Source organism: Carlito syrichta, unplaced genomic scaffold (assembly GCF_000164805.1).
Source record: "Carlito syrichta isolate Samal-C Ts95f unplaced genomic scaffold, Tarsius_syrichta-2.0.1 Scaffold313368, whole genome shotgun sequence".
In the NCBI taxonomy this organism is placed as follows: domain Eukaryota; kingdom Metazoa; phylum Chordata; class Mammalia; order Primates; family Tarsiidae; genus Carlito; species Carlito syrichta.
The window spans coordinates 6,100-23,448 of NW_007257464.1; the positions used below are offsets into that span (position 1 = coordinate 6,100).

General features: G+C 38.6%; 1 pseudogene; it reads left to right on the plus strand.

The window, feature by feature from the left end:
* The first annotated feature begins 1,621 nt into the window (after positions 1-1,621).
* LOC103272892 lies at positions 1,622-2,473 on the plus strand (annotated as a pseudogene).
* Positions 2,474-17,349: the final 14,876 nt, after the last annotated feature.

The window sequence follows — 17,349 nt, forward strand, 5'->3', positions numbered from 1 at the left end:
TGGAAAGGCAAACTAATGTAACCTCTTTGGAAAACAGTGTGGCAATTTCTAAAAAAAACTAGACATTGACCTTCCATATGACCCGACAATCCCTCTACTGAGACTATACCTGGAGGAACTCAAATTATTCTACAAAAAGATACCTGCACACATATGTTTATTGCAGCACTATTCACAATAGTAAAAAGATGGAAACAAACATGTTGACCATCAAAGCTGATCTGGATTTTAAAAATGTGGTACATATACACAATGGAATATTATGCAGCCATAAAGAAAGACAAACATATGAACTTCGCAACAACTTGGATGGATTTAGAGTCTATTATACTCAGTGATCTACCTCAGAAACAAAGAACAGCATACCACATGTTCTCACTCATAAGAGGACCCTAAACATTTACCATAATATGATAAGAAAGGGATTTGTAGCAGTGGGATACTGCTGGGGGCAGGGGAATACAATATCAGTAAGAGTACCTGACCGCATACCAGGCAAAGTGGGGACAAAGGGAGGTCCAAACTTTACCTATACAATAACCACTTATAAACCTAATCCTGAATTGTATCCCACATCTTTAAAAAAAAAAATTATCTTAGGGATTTTTAGTAAATTCACTAAGGCAAGAAAGTGAATTAACTTGTATAACATTGGGAAGAAATAAACCATATTTGGTTGCTCAGGATTGATTGCATACTGGAAACACAAAGAAGTTATGTTAAAATAAAAGGCTGCTAGAATTAATTTAAAAACTTAGTAAGTTGATATGCATATGTTAAACATATCAAAATTAATTGCTTTCTTCCACTATTATAAAAACCTAAAAATGGAAATGAAAGAAAAAGAGAGAAAACCATATTCACAATAGTGATAGATGCTATAAGATCCTTAGGAATAAATTTAGTAATACATGTACAATACCTAAAAGACAAATTTATAAAATCTTACAAAAGTACATAAAACAAAGTCTGGACCAATTTAACAGCAGTCATATTCTTAGAGGACAAGGTTATTATCATAAAAATGGCAATTCTTCCCAAATTAATGTCATACAAATTTAAAGTAATGTCAAGTAAAATTGAAGTGTTAATTGAATGAAATGACACTAAAGTTTATATATAAAACAAGTGTCCAAGAACACTCAGGAAAATGATGAAAAATAAGAATAGCAAGAGGGTCTTTGCATTGCTGAATATTGGAACATAATATGAAGCCAATGAAATGAAATCACCATGGTATTAGTGTATAAACAGACAAAGAGAAGAGTGGAAATGAATAGTGAATCCAGAAATTCATCACAGTATATGTGAGACTCTAAAGTGACATAGTTGATAATTTGTATCAGTGAAGAAATATTGGACTGTTTAATAAATGACATTGACACAAATGTTATCCATCTGAAAATTTACGCACTCCATATTATCCCATAAAAAATAAATTCTAGAAGAGCTAAAAAAGTAAATGCAAGAAAATCTAGGCTGCAACATAAAATCTAGAAGTGGGATATTAGAAAGGTATTGGAGTCCCTGGTGTGATTCCATCCTGTATGGCTGTTCTATGGAGCAGTGGTCATTATCCTCCGTCCACATTCTCTCCTATCTAAGTGCACGCCACCATCCCATGGAAAGTTCGATGGACATGGACATGAGCCCCCTGAGGGCCCAGAACTATTTTTTCAGTTGTGAACTAAAGGCCGACAAAGATTATCACTTTAAGGTGGATAATGATGAACATAAACACCAGTTATCTTTAAGAACGGTCAGTTTAGGGGCTGGGGCAAAGGATGAATTGCATATTGTTGAAGCAGACGAAATGAATTATGACGGCAGCCTAATAAAATTAACACTGGCAACTTTGAAAATGTCTGTGCAGCCAACGGTTTCCCTGGGGGGCTTTGAAATGACACCACCTGTGGTCTTATGGTTGAAATGTGGTTCAGGGCCTGTGCATATTAGTGGGCAGCACTTAGTAGCTGTGGAAGATGCAGAGTCGGAAGACAAACAGGCTGAGGATGTAAAACTCTTAAGTATATCTGGAAAGAAATCTGCTCCTGGAGGTGGCAGTAAGATTCCTCAGAAAAAAAGTAAAGCTTGCTGCTGCTAAAGATGATGATGATGATGATGATGATGATTTTGATGATGAGGAAACTGAACAAAAAGCTCCAGTGAAGAAATCTGTACGAGATACTCCCACCAAAAGTGCACAAAAATCAAACCAGAATGGAAACAACTCAAAACCATCAACACCAAGTTCAAAAGGAAAAGAATCCATAAAGAAAAAAACAGGAAAAACTCCTAAAACACCAAAAGGACCTACCTCTGTAGAAGACATTAAGGCAAAAATGCAAGTATAGAAAAAGGTGGTTCTCTTCCCAAGGTGGAAGTCAAGTTCATCAATTATGTGAAGAATTGCTTCCGGATGACTGACCAGGAGGCTATTCAAGATCTCTGGCCGTGGAGGAAATCTCTTTAAGAAAACAATTTCAACAATTTGTTAAAGTTTTCAATCTTATTTCTATAACAGTTAATATCTGGCTGTCCTTTTTTAGAATGCGAAGCGAGAACTCTTCCTACCATGTTTGACAAGTGTTGTCCAGGTTCCATTGCCAAGAATGTGTTGTCCAAAATGCCTGTTTAGTTTTTAAAGATGAAACTCCACCCTTTGCTTGGCTTGAAGTATGTATGGAATGTTACCATAGGGCATAATAGTAGTCGTGGTCAGACATGGAAATGGTGGGGAGACAAAAATATTCATGTGAAGTAAACGCAGTATTTTAATGAAGTAAAAAAAAAGGAAAGGTATTGGAAAGACTGAAAACTCAGAATCTAAGAAAAAGCATCATAACTAGTCATAATTTTACATATGCATATATAATAAAAAAGCTCAAAATTTATCAAAAATAGACATAATAGGTTTGAAAAAATATATTTGTATCTCATATGATAGTGAGTTAATATCCATAATATGAAATAAAATATGATGTTAAAAGTTAAATAAAAATATATCAATGAGCATACCTGCACAAGGAATATTTGTATACCTAACCCTGAATTGTACCACACAATTTCAAAATAAAAATTAAAAGGGAGGGCCGGGCTTGGTGGCTCAGCCTGTAATCCCAGCGCTTTGGGATGCCAAGGTGAGTGGATTGCCTGAGCCCGCGCTTTGGAGACCTGCCTGGGCAACTTGACAAGACCTCATCTCTATAATAAATAAAAAATTAGCCAGGCATGGTAGTGCACGCCTGTAGTTCCAGCTACTTGGAAGGCTGAGGTGGAAGGATAGCCAGAGCCAGGTCGAGGCTGCGGTGGCTGGGAGCATTCCACTGCACTCCTGGCTGGGCGACAGAGTGAGACTCCAGCTCAAAAAATAAAAATAAAAGAGAGAAAAAAACAAAGTTGATTCTTCCAAAAATAAATAAATAAACTTAAGTAAAAAATAAAGACAAACCAATAATAAAATGTTTAAAAGTATAAATAATTTACAGACTACCATATTCAAGTGACCAGAAGGACAAAAAAATATTAAAATGCATTAATGGTGAGAAAATTCTAATTTAAAATAACAATAAATATTCCTTTAAACCTACTAAACTAGTAATAACTTTTAAAATCTTGAAAGTTAAAAAAATAAAAATAAAAATCAGCAGTGATATAGATAGAAGAATACTCACACTCAAGCTCCCTGTCTGCTTGTTCTAGTAGGTATGTCTTAAACGAATTTCTCTAAAGAAATATGTTGACGAATCACACAATAGACAGCATGTCACTAAAGTTTTAAGGATACTAAGATCATTATAAAGAATTATAAAATAATACAGTTTTTTTGAAGGGAGCAATGGGGACAATATGGCAGCATATAATAAAAATATATTACTACTTTACCTGGAAGTTTTTCCCTGGCAAACTCTCACAGAATAAAATATTTGATATATAAGAACATATATTCCAGAATGTTTATTACAGTCTTCTTCATGGCAGAAAAAAAAATTTAGAAACAAAGAAAATGTCTAGGAGTGGAAGAATTGTTAAATTAGGGATAGCACACAACCCATGAGATATAAAGCAACTGCTAAATATGTTAAATTGAAGCTAAGCAAGGTTATTTAAGGAGTCATTAAGTGATACAGAAAGGAGGATAATGTAATCCAGTCTTTGTACAACAATGATCACCTGTTGATTGTGATCATCAGAGTTCAGAATGAAGATTGTAAGAGTGCCTACCTGGTTGTCAACAATTACTGAAGGAAGGTAAAGTGTGATGAGTAGAGGGAAATGAGGAGGAGCCAAGTTTAAAAAAAAAGAAAAAGAAACCATCATAAAGAAAAGGATATACAAGGCAATCACATTTCTGCATTCACAAAAATTATATATTATACATACATGTATATATGCATAATAAAATAGAAATTAAATTTAAAAGTTATAAAAACAGTGACAAAATCTCATTTGATATGCTATCTCCATTTGGATGTCTAATAGCCATCTACTTGAAACAAAACGTGTCAAAAATTGAATTTTTTATTTTCCATGCTAGTATGCCCTTCTTGAAGTTGCCACCATCTCAGGAATTGGCACCACCTTTTTCAGTGCCTATAGCCAAAACTCCAGGAATAATTTTTGCTTTCACTCTTTCCTTCACACCCTACATCCAGCAAGCTTGTGAATTGTTGTGCCAAAACTTACCTGATATCATTCCATTTGTCTTCCTTTTTCATACTACAACTGCCCTAATCTTCCTGTGCAATTCCAGTTCTCAATGTTTTTCAGCTTCTAGATTTCTTCCTTTCTAAGCCACTCTCCAAACAGGATTTTGAATAACCTTTTAAAACTGCCCAGATCATATTTTTCATTTGCTTTACCGTTAAATATTAATATGTTCACACTGTACAGAGTTTTTTCTTGTTTGTTTTGGATAGTTTTATTAAAGTTTTATTAAATTTAATTAATAAATATATTATTTAAATATAGTTTTATTAAAGTATGTATGTAAACATTTTTACATACACACATTAAAGCTCACAGTTTTTTAATATACAGATCAGTAAATTTTTCGAGTTATCAGATCTGTGTAACTACCATTGGGATCCAATATAGGTCATTACAACATCCCACTTTCAAGATGCCATACCACTGTCTTCTGGGTTCCATAATTTTCATTGAAAAGTCAGCAGCTTTGTAATAGTGTTTGCTAGAAGGCAATGCTTATTTTCTCTGCCTTGTATTAAAAGTTATTTTTGTTCAAGTTTTTCAATAGTTTTCTATAATGTACCTAGTGTAGTTGTCTTATTTTTTTCCTACTAAAAGTTTTTAGGGCTTCATGATTCTGTGACTTGTTGTTATCTAAAAAATTTGGGAAAATTATTGGCTAGTCTCTTTTCAAATACTGTTTCTTCTCATATTCTTTTCCTAACCTTCTACAACTCTAGTTACTTATATATTATATCTTTTTGCCAGCCTCTGTGGCAGCCATAGAGGTGTGCTTCTTGAATCTCCTTTCACATTTTTAAATGAGTGTATTTAGTTGATAGCCTCTAGCTTAATGTCTCCAGAATCCACCTTGACTTTCAATTCACCATCATACTCTTCCCTGTTAGTCCTCTTCTGATGACTGGTGATTTCTACCTAATGCAGGATTCCTTTATAGGGCTGTTTGTATTTGAGTGCTCCATTTTGGGCAGGCCAAGACTTCGATGGGTCTGCAGGTCTTCAGATCTTCCTGTGAAAATTCTTACAAGACCCACCCCACTCTCTTTTATGAGATTCACATATGCATAATAGCCCTATTCTTTCTCCTCCCCCATTTGCATTTCATGGTAATTATCTTTAAAAACTTCTTACATTACCAATTGTGTTTCAGTGCTAGCTTCCTGAAGTACCTAATTGAAACAATGTCTATCCTTTGTGTTAATAATTAGCAAATTTCCTGAGGAGAAATAGTGTGGAAAATGTAGTGCTCACCTTAACTTTGTTTTTTTTTAAAGATTAATCAAGTGAAGCAGTGGAAGTAGAAAAGAAACAAAGAAATCTGTAACCAGTTGTGATCAATTTGTTGTAAATACCACTGCACTCGGACTAGCCTAGGATCCACCTCAATTTTATTTAACATCTTTGAGAATGTTGACTCTTTGTCTTGTCTACCTTTATTGTTTCCTGATGCCTGCCTACAGATTATTTCATGTGTATACATTGTATAGTTGTTCTTAGTGGGAAGATAATCTAAAACCAGCTATTCTACCACATCTAGAGGTGAAAACTCTCCCACTAGGCTTTGAGACTTCTTCTTGGTAATTTTAAGTTGACATTTAGGTAGTTTATCTTAGGAAGTCTACTGTTAAATTGATATTGAAACTTTTTAAAAAGATATTCCTGTAGTCCATAGCAGTTGAAAAAATGTTAGGTAGATGCTAGACCTTCCCAAAAGGAAGGCTTCAATCAACACAGCTATATATATATTTATTTATTTTAGAGCTCAAATTCCTCATCCATTAAATTGTTTTCTCTAAATCCCAGGTATCTTTTTCTCCACTGAACTTTCACCCATTAACTCATTTTATTCAGCACTATGGCCTGAATGTCTTTGTCTCCCCAAAATTAATAAGTTGAAACCTAATCATAAATTTGCTGCTGTTAGAAGGTGGAGCCTTTGGGAGGTGATTAGGTCATGAAGGTGGAGCCCCATGAATGGAATTGGTGCCTGTATACAGAGATTCCAGAGAGTTTCCTCACTCCTTATGTCATGTGTGGCCACAGAAAAAAGATGTTGTCTATGAGCCAGAAAACATTTTCAAATTGCCTTGATCTTGGACTTCTCAGGTTCCAGAGCTAAGAAAAATAAATTTCTGCTGCATATATGCCACCCAGTTTATAGTATTTTATTATAGCTGCAGGAACAGACTAGAGCACTCAGGAGATACTTACTTAGTATCTACCCTGACTCAGAACTCTCCAGTGGAAAAGATAAAAGACTCATGGGTAGGTCCTTGTCTTGAGGAACTCACAGTCTAATGAAGGAACCATAAAAATTAAAAATAGATGTCATGACACACAAAATGCTGGAATAAAGATAAGGGTCACCAATACATTTCCTTCTGCTGCTGTGGAATGGAAGTGGGGCATCTGGGAAACTGAGGACCACTTAAGTGCAATGCTCATTACATGGGTCAGTACTGTTAACTACAAACATTCCAAATATAAACTGGGAGATCACAAGAGGTGGGTATCTTCTGTACTATTCAACCCATAAGATACATGTCTGTATGTGAGCCTGAGATTTCCCAGCACATGTGTGACTCTGGGTAGTGGGCTTCCTCATGTTGCAGGCTTGCCTCCTGGTGCATTGTGCCCTGGGATGCGCTCCAGCAACTCTGTCATCTTCAGCAGGATGTTGGACTTTAACAAGGTAACACTGGCAGCATCTGAAACTTGATCTTTAGAAAACATATTCTTTTGCTCACAATTCCCCTTTAAAGGAGAGGCACAGATAGTTAAACCAGAGAGACCAGAATTATTTTCTTTTATACTGGAATTCATTGTTCTTCAGATAAAAAGAAATGGTCCATTGTATAGTAACAAAGCTGTTTGCCATATTATGATCGCAAGCAGAGTCTAGTCAGATTGCCTGGGTCAGATTCCAGATTCTACCACTTCCTAGCCATGTGACTTTGGGCAAATCACCTTGCTCCCATATCTCAGTTTTCTCACCTACAAAATTGAGTTATTAATAGTACTTATCTTAGAGAGTTGTCATGAAGATTCAATTAAGTTATTAAATTAAGTTGTTATAACACAGCAGTTAGAACAGGGCCTGGCACATATAAGCACAGAATAGATGATTGATCCTGTTAGAACTATTATTAATATTACTAAGAAAGAGCATTTATGTGCTTAAAGACTGCTGATATGCTTGTGATAATAACCACTTCTAATTAATAATCACTGATAAAAACTCTCCAGTGATAGAATTATCTTAGAAGCATATGGTCTTTTCTATTAAGAAAAGTTTGATTTGAGCAATAGGACATTATACAATGCCCGAAATGCCTTGAAAGACACCTGTAAATGTCATTTTGCTGAACCATGTCCTCATCCACTCACTCCACTGGCTGTGAGTTCTGCTTCAGTGATCTAGGGAGCACGTACTAAGAACACAGCATCAGGTAGATAGCCACAGAAAACCTAGCAGTACAATGATATCGTGAAAGATTTTTGGAAAGGTCATCCTTTAAGTTCACTGGAAAACTACTAAAAGAACAGTCAGAAGTCTCTTAGAAGACAGAAGGCTCAAAAGATGCTTTAGACAAAAGGGGCTCAACTCTTATCCTGAGACCCAGCAGGGTGGAAGTTTCATCCTCAGTCCCCAAGAAAATAATGAACGTTGGAGTATCAGAATATCACTCCTTAGAGGAACTCTTATAAGGAATTCCCACATATGAAACAGGTAACAGCAGAGCCCTCAGATTGAAGCAGGGTAGAATACTTAGAATTCTTCCCTGTAGCCTACCTGTAGCCCCCTAACTTCAAGGCTTTCCTGCAAAACCCCTTGGACATTCCGGGATACATTCTGAAAACCATGGAGATAACTATTTAAAAGCCTTTCATCAACTATAAAATACCACTCAACATAAGATCTTCTGAGTTATAAATCATAGCAGTTATCTTACCAGTGATACTGTTATCTAATTTATACAATTAATACCATAGACATATTTTTAAATGGCATAATTTTGACTATGTTAATTATCAAATGAATAGTCACTGGAGGTAGTAAATCATCCAGCATGACAGCTTCATCCAGCCCATGAGTTTCATGTCTGAAAAAAATTGCTTGGTGTATGCCTATGGTGCCCAATCTTCCGCCTCAGTCTCTCAGCTGCAGCCAACATCTTCACTGTTTTAACTCAGTGAATGAATGAGTATGCATTCTGTCAGTATTGCTTTCTTCCGGGAAATAAGACAGGAGCCTGTCTAGCAGATATTCTAAGCAAATAGAAAGCTTCCCAGAAATAACACTTTAGGACCAGGGATTTCTCTGCTCAGATTTATGGATTAGATATCTGGGTAGAGACAGAGTAGATAATTTTGAAGTCTGTCTATCATGAATAGAAAAAAAATCACGATTCCAGAACTGATGTTACTGATTTTTTCAAAAGCAATTCAAATCATATGTCATAAGACATGCTCACTAATAATGAGTGCCCAGAATATACAACCTTTGCTACTACAGCTGGCCTTGAGGTTGCTACATACACCCATTGTATCCCCTCACCCTTGGCTGGTCTATGTGGCTTATCTATTGGAAGAAAACCAGATTCTCTTCTCTGATTACTAAGCTCTTTTTAGGTGGTACCTGCTGCACTTACCCATTTACCATCAAAGCTGGGCAGAGTTCCAAGAGATGTTCCAGTGAATCTTCTGCATGCCAAAAGTGTTCTCTATCAGGTTGATGATTTCTGAAATGGACCATCGACAGCCATGGTTTTGTGTCTACTGCTTTCTTTGATAAAATGTAGGTTCTTTTATCAAAAGAGATTTATACCATGTTCTTTATTAATGGGTCAAACCTTATGTGAGCCTGCAGGTAGGGAAGATGATCTCATATTCTTGGCATTCCTGTCAAGAAGAATCACTATCCCTTTCCACTGGAAGGGGGTCAGTGCAACCAACTCAACACTGAATGACCGGTAAATCTCCAGAGAGGGTTCTGGATTGGGATTGCAGCATTGGTTTCTGTTGCTGACATGTTGAACATTTGGTTTCTGGCATGTTGACCATGATAGAAGTTATGTTAGCCTTGGAGAAAGATGTTCATGTCTGTGACCCATGGATGACTCCCACCCCTGACATCAGGACTACCATGTACATGTGCCATTGGGCCAGCATTGTGGTGACCAACAAGAGAGGTGGCTGACATTACCAGGTCAAAGTTTTATGTTTTTTTAGGTTTTAGTGCCTCTGCTCTGATGGGTGATATTTGTTGGATGTTAATATTCTGTGAAAAGACATCTGTACTTTGATTCCATTCCCATATGTCCAGCTATAAGCCAAGATTTTCTTTTCTTTAATATACCAATCTTTTTCCTTCTAAGCTCATGACTAACCAGTCAGATTGTTTGCCATTGCCCAAGTGTCTTTCTATCTTCTCAAAAATTTGTTCTCACCATAAGCCACTTCTTGTTCTACATCAAGTATATGGTTGGGTGGGCCACCTGAATCCTCACCCTTTGGAACAACTTCCTTGCCATGATCATTCAGTATCACTCAGAAATAAGGCTGCAGTGCAGTGACCACCCATTTTTGGGTGACACCCTAATACCATGCCAACTCTTCCACCAGCCAAGTGCTTAGACCTTTTCTTTCTTATTTGGTTGTATATGATCCTCCACGTGGCTGTAGGTATGAGATGAGAGAGTGATGCTGTTATAACAATGGTGAATATCACAGGGTCTGGGCTGCCTGCTCGTGCAGCCCTGTGGTTCTCTTTGTGCATGATCCAGATCATATATTACTAGGTTCATGCAAATCTTTGATGTTGTGGTTCTGGAAGGACCCAACTTGTGATAGGTAGTTGTGGCTGCAGGGTCACTTTGTGTCCAATAGCCAGGTGCTCTGCTTCTGTCAGAACCCAGTAGAACACCACGACTTGTTTTTACCACAGGCATATCATTCTCTACCGCAGATGGCATGGCTTTCTTGAAACACCAGAGGATTGTGTGAAATTCTTCCATTGTACCTTTTCCCAGCAATGACACCCCTAATGCCATAGGACCTGCAAGGCTCCATGGCCCAAAGTGGCAGGTCTGCCTGTGCCACAGCCTGAACATGCTAAACAACCCTTTCCTGCTCTGGTCTCTGCAGAAGACTGGTAGCTGGAGCAGTACTCATTGGTACAATCTATGCTGCCTACAGAACCCAATGAGGCCCACTGGGCAGTAATGGGTAGTATACTTGCTTCTTTGTAGCATGATAGAATTTTTTTAACTTTAGACAGGGATGTTCAACATGCCCTTGACTACTGAAACCCCCAAACATTTTACACTGTGGTAAGAATGTAAATCTTTACACAGTTTATCTTCCACGCTCTGGAACTTGTGTCCTCACCAGACCTCCAAGGTGCCACCTATTTCCTACTCATTAGATCTGCTAAATACCAGATCCTCAAACCCATAGGTCAATGGTATGATCTTCAAGCTTTCCAGACAAATCTGAACTCTTCCTGATACATGATGACAGAAGGCAGGGCAGAACTTACATGGTGCTGGGCGAAGTTGCAACTGTCTAATGCTCACAAGTTCATGTGCATTTCAACAATTTCCCAATTGATGGTTGCATGCACTGTATCTGAGGCTGTGTCCATCTGCCTTAGCAAAGATCCTGCCTCTGACCCAGCAACTGCAAGGGAGCCACAACTCAGTAAGGTCTGTGGCCATCTGTTGTCAGTTTACAGCATCTATCTGGGTTTTGCAGAAAGCAAACTGGAGAATTAAATGGAGACAAGATGGGGCCACCATCCTTGCCACATTTACATCTTTAAGCAGCACCGATTCTTACCATCTTCACTGGGAAACAATATTGCTTTTATTTACTGCATGGCTGGGATGGGCAGTCAATGAAGATTTCAGAGTCTACTGCTTGGTGTTCCCATAGGAGAGCAAAACCCTGCCAAGACTGCCTGATCCACCTGTACAGCAAGGTTGGGAATGTGGCCACAAGGCAGGCCTGTGTACCCCAGCAACCCACTGTGAGCTAGTCCTTAGCCACGGCATCATTATGACCTCACCCCCAGCCATCTGCCCTGACACAGGCCATGATGACACTTCAAGTCTCTGGACACAAGACGTCTCCTCTGGCCTGTGCCTAGCAATCCTTGATGTCCTCAGTATTCCTTTTTCTTCAGTATACAGTAGCCTGAGTAAATGGCGGTAGAGCCCTCTTTTTTAGTCAGTGGGTCTGACTCTGGGTCTGAGAACTAGCTCAGGTCCAGAAACCAGGAAAGAAATCATAATGCTTTGATTGGAGTACCTTCTCCCATCCACCCTGGATTTCTTTTGATGGTACAAATTGTGTAGTACCTTGTCCCCATTTATTTTCTATTTAAATATTTTACTTTTTTTTAGATTTTTATATATTTAAGGGGGACATGTGCATATTTCTTACGTTCATATATTGTGTAGTGGTGAAGTCTGGACGCTTAGTGTACCCAATCCCCGAATAGTAAGCAGCCATTTTTCATCCCTCACCACCCTCCCAATTTTTGTAATCTCAGATGTCTATTATTCCACTCTTTATATCCATGTGTATCCGTTATTCAACTCCCACTTATAAGTAAGAACATGCAGTATTTTACTTTCTGCTTTTAAATTACTTAACTTAGGATAAACATAATATTTATTTTTAAATTAAAATGGTTTCCTAAAAGTATGCTCTGCAGTTCAGGTCCTGGGCTGCCCTGTGAACTGGCCACTCATGACAAGAATTGCATCCACCGAACTTCTGATTTCTAAGTGCCCATGGTCTCGGTTGTTGCAAGATTCCATCGTTTCTATTGCAATCAACAAGTCTAGTTCTGTGATAGACTTTCCTTCCATTGACAAACTTCTCAGAAATCCTGATGCCTCTCCAAAAGTACATTCCTTACAGTAATTTGTGTTTGTTCAGGGACTTTGTTCCTGTCACCATATGCTGTTAAGTTTATTGGCATAAACCTTTCCATAATATTCCCTCTTTATCCTTTTAATTCCCTGGGATCTGAAGTGATAATCTTTCTTTTGTTCCTGATATGGGGAATTTATGTTTTGCTCTCTTTATTATCGATCAGTGTAGCGAGGGGTTTGCCAATGTCATTTATCTTTGCTAAACTCTGCCTTATCCAACTTCACGTCCTGTACTTTCCTTTGATCTGGAACCCTTGGGATCCATGTCCATGAATCCTTTTCCAGCCTCTGCTGGCACCACTGACTGAGCTCTCAGCTAAGTCAGTGGGTCGACCATTTTCCCCCTTAAAAGGCCCAGCTGCTCAATGGCTGGGATATGTTGAGTCTTGGCCCTACTTTCTGATCTGGAGGCAGGAAGACTCAGGAGGGATGATAGTTTCTAGGGGTTGTTTTACAACTGAAGAGAGATAAGATCCTCTCCCAAGAGGCATTAGAGCATTCACACTTCACTTTAAACTGGTGATTATTCACCTCTAGCTTTTTGTTGTCCATCTCTAGTACCTCTGTAACTCCCAACAAAAGTCATTCAATTTCATGTTCCTTGTAATTACTACCACTCCAGAACCACTCAAATGCCTGAGATATTGCATCCAAGATTCTCTTCTATAAGATGTCATCCCAGGTCACCTCAGTGAAAGTGTTGACAGTGTTACCCTTGCATGTCAGTGCATCAACATTTTACTCACTCTGATGGTGCATTCTTATTCCAACTGGCCAGCAGGGGAGCCCACTGCAAAATTCCTTTTTAGAGTCTGTGTCTTATGACCACCTTCACATAAACTGTTCAATCAGCCTCCCAGGAAACAGACTCTGAGATGGAGATGTGTGTGTGGAGTGCTCTCAGTAATGGCACATTTAAGAAAGAAAAAGAAGCAGAATTGGGCCAAAAGAGGAACCAAACAGTGGTGCTCCAGCCGGTCTTGGGTCTTGGTGCTTCATATCTGGGATGAGATGCAGAGTTCTCCAATTCCAGATGTGTGGGGGGAGGTTGAGCCCTTGCATTAGCCAGTCGGTGAATGTGGGGTGCCTACAGGTAGAGGTCACAGTCTTGGTGAGGCAGCTCCTTCAGCTGGAAACAGTTTCTGAAGAAGGAGCGCTTTAGAACCCCTCAGGCTGGAGCTGAGTGTCTTGCGTGGAGGGGGTCTGGGTGGGACCACAGCAGCCACTCCACCCTGCCTCAGTGATCTCCTTCAAAGGCTAGAGTTCAAATACAGAGACTGCTGTTTATTCACATATTTTCCATATTTATTTCATGCTTTTTGGAATGAAACTGTCTCAAGGAAAAGCTAGACCCGTCACTTACTACTTGGGTGATCTTTTAAAATTGCCCTTTCAATTAAATGTAGATAACAATAGAATCTATTATAAATGATAATGATAGAATCTATAGTAAATCACAGCATTTTTCCAAGGATGAATGAGATGACGCACACAAAGCCTTTCGCACAGTGCCTGGCGCCTGGTAAGAGCAGTTTCATCTAAATTTCTCTCAGATGTATTTCAAAATGATGTATGATTACTGTACCCTCCTGTACCCTTTGTATAAGTGCAGTTATACGCTAGAGTCTAGTCACCCAGAAATCCAATGGGCCTCTTTTATCCCCAGATCTCATATCATCACAGGAGTTTTTCCTCTGAAATGGCTGCATCTGGACCTCTCTATGGGACTATAGTTTGAAAAGCAATTTGGGAAAAAAGATGGGCAGGGAAGGACAAGCAGAGCTGGATCCAGCTTGGAGTGGTCGCCTAGGGTCCTCCACATCGCCTTGTCGGTTTCCAGGACAGGTCCTCTGACCTCAGCTGCCTAGCATGTCTATTTCCAGCAGTGCCTGGGTAGCTAGAGAGAAAAAGCTCCCACAAAAGATCGAGAGACAGTGTAGGGTGAGGACATCTCACAATGGAGAATCCAGAAATTGTTTTTTTCCCCCTTTAGTATAATGGCTCTAAGAGCACTCTGTTTAGACAATTCAAAATAAGTCATTTTACATATCTGTGAGAGGCTGTTTGCAACTGCTAACTTTGCCTTTTGGGGAAAGTTGAATGCCTTCCCTCTTGCCTCTGTATGAATAGTCAACTGTAGCTTCATCAGAATATATTCTACAGAACCAATTTATTTTCACTGGTTTTACCACCAATATATTAGCAAGAAGACCCCACTAGGAATTTCCTGATGGATGTGGTAAATCACTGTTTGGAGTGTTAAGTAATTAGGTCACTTAGTAAATATACTGTCATGTGGTATGAGCTGTATTCAGAAACCACCGGGGAAGGCAAATAAACATGGCTAATTGTGCCCACCTTCAACGCAAGGGAAACGGAAATGGAAAAAAAACTTTGTATCTGAAGCAAAAGCAAAGTTTCTCTCTATCAGTTATCCTTGAAGTAAGATGTACCCGGATCTAACAACCCTTATTCGCAGCAGGCTGACGACTCTACTTGTCAAAATTGGTTAGATGTTCAAATTAACTTGAAGTTAATCCACCCCCCTAAGGCCTATAAGAATCAGATCACAACAAGTCTACATAATAAATTCCTTGTATGCCAGGAAATAGGAATTAAATTGTTTTAAAGCAATAATGTTTAGGTAAGTAAAGGGGGGGGAAAGAAGGCTTCCTACTGAGAGATATTTTCTGAGCAAAATTAAATATTATAAAACCATATTATTAAATTCTGTCAAAAAGGTATTAACCTTGTTACTTTGGCATGGAAGCCTTGGTTCTCCATAATTATGAATCACTGTAAACTTGACCTTTTCTGTTATCTTGCAGCCATCATGGAGTGTAAGTTTGGAAAGAGTAAAAGAGTAAACAAATCAGAACAAGTAGAATGTGGCTGCATTGTGAGTTTGACCATCCTCAAATCTAAGCTGTATTATGGACTTAGGTTTCTGCTTAAAGAAATTTTGGAAACCACAGTAAAGGCAAGTATATGTCCTCAAGCACATGTGTACTCACACACACACACACACACACACACACACACACACACACACACTCATTCCACATTTTCTTTTCTTTTTGTTTCTTTTCATCTGAAACCTGATCAAAATATGTGACAAGAGAATAGCCCTTTTGTTCTTTTTTTTTATTAAATCAATATTTTTTATTATGGTTTTGTGGGGTACAGTTAAGGGTTAGGTGTACAATTATGTTTCATTCAGGCACCCTGTTGATAAGAGGTGTTTTCCCATCCCCAGACAGATATTTGCTACTGTTAATCCCATCCCCCTCCCCCCCATAGTTTCCCAGTACCATCAGTCATTTTCTTATAGTATTACATTGGATGTTCAAGGTCCATTATATGAGTGAGAACAAGTGATACTTGGATCTTTGTTCTGTGAGAGGTCACTCAGTATTATAGACTCAAGTTCCATCCAGGTTGCTGCGAAATTCATGATTTTGTTCTTTTTTATGGCTGCGTAGTATTCCATCGTGTATATGTACCACATTTTTTAATCCAGTCCTCTTTTGATGGGCAGCATGGTTGTTTCCAGGGAGAATAACCCTTTTATGGGTATGTGTGTCACCTGTTTTATATGTGAAAGCTCATATTTCTTGATGCTGAAGGAAGTCCATGTTCTACTAGGATTTCCTTTGCAGAAATCTCCCTGCAAGGTCAAAAGTCTTTAGAGATAATGATTTCTTAAAATCTAATAAAAATGAGTAGTAAGCTGAAAATAAACTAATGTTTTTCACTCACTATGCACCAGTTGCAGTACGAAGAACTGTTAACTTCATAAAAAGCCTATAAGGTCATACTATTGCTATATACATTCTGTAGAGGAGGAAACTCAGGCCTGCGAGTGGGTCTAAGGTTTCAGTCTAGCCCCAGAGACCACACTCACCACCATGACGCTGAGTGACCTTGGCCAGTGCCTGAGACTATGGCCTGCATCCAGCAAAAGCTCAGAGACCAGGGAAGCTTTCTTCTCACTTCTTTCAAATCAAGACTCCTCATTTAAAGGCCTTCTCCTTATCTCTCTTCATTTCCTCTCTCTTGCTCCTGACCCTTTCCCTGTTGGCCATCTTCTTTCTCAGTTTCTCTTTCTTTCTCCTCCAAATGGTTCCAAAGGCAACAGGTCACTACAAATGAAAAATGAAATCCACCTATTTTTCCTGATCATGACCCAAAATGGAAGCATAGAACCATTTCTCCCACTGAGGGAAGGGGGCATAATTTACAAGAAATCAAGCAAACATTGAGAACATCATGCTCTTAAATAAAATGTTGTCATAAATAGGATTTACTCTCTGTTTAAAATGGATTGGTGAATTCGTTTACTATGTTGCTATGACAAACTGCCACAAAGTGGCTTCAGACAACACAAACTTATTATTTCACAGTTCTGGAGGTCAGAAGTCTAACACAGGCCAGCAGGACTGGTTTCTTCTGCAGGGTCCAGTGGGAAAGGTGAGACCTTTCTCAAGGTTGCCTGTGTTCTTTAGCTAGTAGTCTCTTCACAGTTCCTCTCTGGACTCTGCTCCCAGTTGTGTGCTGGTGATTACTGATCAATTCTCCATGTCTTACAATTATCAACAACATTGTTAATTACTAATACAACTTAAGTCAGCTGACAATTATACCACCTCAACATCAGCAAGTATATACCTGCTCTTTAGAGGGTGCTACCCTTGAA